This window comes from Myotis davidii, unplaced genomic scaffold (genome assembly GCF_000327345.1).
Source record: "Myotis davidii unplaced genomic scaffold, ASM32734v1 scaffold281, whole genome shotgun sequence".
NCBI lineage: Eukaryota > Metazoa > Chordata > Mammalia > Chiroptera > Vespertilionidae > Myotis > Myotis davidii.
Genome location: NW_006293784.1, coordinates 2,865,079 through 2,866,423, shown reverse-complemented (window position 1 = coordinate 2,866,423; position 1,345 = coordinate 2,865,079). Strand labels below are relative to the sequence as shown.

The 1,345-nt window shown below is 46.3% G+C and overlaps 1 protein-coding gene across 5 annotated transcripts in view; it reads left to right on the top strand.

Annotated features, from left to right (window-relative positions):
• PPM1A (protein phosphatase, Mg2+/Mn2+ dependent 1A) overlaps positions 1-1,345 on the top strand; it is a 29,714-nt gene that overhangs the window by 11,454 nt on the left and 16,915 nt on the right. For 3 of the 5 annotated variants that reach the window (XR_001514541.1, XM_015566476.1, XM_015566475.1), the window contains exon 1: positions 777-834. The exons of 1 other annotated variant lie outside the window; for it this stretch is intronic. The gene's annotated coding sequence lies outside the window, so the exon portion shown is untranslated. Of the gene's footprint in view, positions 1-776; positions 835-1,345 lie in introns of those variants that run through there. One more of the 5 variants, XR_001514539.1, reaches the window with a different exon arrangement.

Genomic DNA, 1,345 nt, shown 5'->3' with positions numbered 1-1,345 from the left:
TGAGCAGTTATGGCGGCTCTCAGTCCTGTCCCCAGGGGCTCTGCCTCTCTGAGTCCCAGCAACCGCTGCAAACCTCGGAGAGAAAGCTGCACTCGCTCTGACTGAGGCCAGACAGTCCCTCTTCTCCCGTTTGAGTCTCGGTCCCTAGCGACTCGCCCGGATCTGGAGCTCAGAGTCCGCGACTCCCTCCCGATTGAAAACGCCAACCACGCCCTCCGCCGCCGCCCGCTCCGCGCACTCCGCACCTCAGAATTTGACTTCAGCACTGTGCCTCCTCTGAGTGTCCGTATACATTACTCTTTCCTCCTAGTTGTAGGACTTCCACTCAGCCAGCGTTCCTGTGGGTCTGGGTGATGTCCCTTCCGTCTTTTAGTTTCACTTTTGATATGGTTGTTCGAGGTGGCAAACTCAGGCATTAACCTATGCCGCCATCTTGGTTCTCTCCAAGGTGTCATCATGTTAATTTTTGTTCAGTCAAAACACTCACCCTACATTTATCAAAGTAATGTGTATCAACTTTGTGTCAGAACAGTACTCTGATGAAGACCAATGTAAGAAATGAATGGTGATTAGTTTTCATTATTTACCTTCCACTAGTGGAATTACAACAGGGGCAGAGGAGTAGGCAGGAGATTATTTTATACTACCAGTCAACCAGACTTCTCTACCAGTATATTTGTTTGACCCTAGTAGGAAAAGGAATAGGGAGAGGTTGCTGGTAAACTGTTTCTTTCGTTTTTCTTCTTTCCCTTTCTCTCCTACCTTCTTCTCAGAGCTTAGCATCACCAACTTCATTAATCCCCTAGTCTCATAACTGTATCCTGATTTACCTAGGTAATTTTTTCCATTCCTACTCCCTACTACCCTTCTTCCCTTCATGTCCATCAAATCTCATTCTATCTTTTTTTCAGATTGCTTTGTGTTCAGTTGTGACTCATTTGATGACTTGGACCCCAAGTCTCTACATTCCTAGACTATTACTCTAGTAAAAGCCAATCTAAATCCTGACCAACTGTCTCCCTGCCTTGTGTGGGCTCCTTTCACACCAGGAGTTTTAGGTTTTTTTTATTGCTAAGCATTAGATTAGGTAAACTTTCAGGCTTGTCCACAGTGCTGTCCGTAGTCCCTTTCATCTCCTTTACAATTTATACCTAATGACCATCCTATCTAATAAAAGAGAAACATGGTAATTAGCATATGACCGCTACCCTTCCCATTGGCTAATCAGGGCGATATGCAAATTAGCTGCTAGCCAAGATGGCAGCCGGCAGTCAGGCAGCTTGAAACTAACATGAGGCTTGCTTGCTTCAGTGACGGAGGACTCCAACGTTCCCCGCCTGCTGCT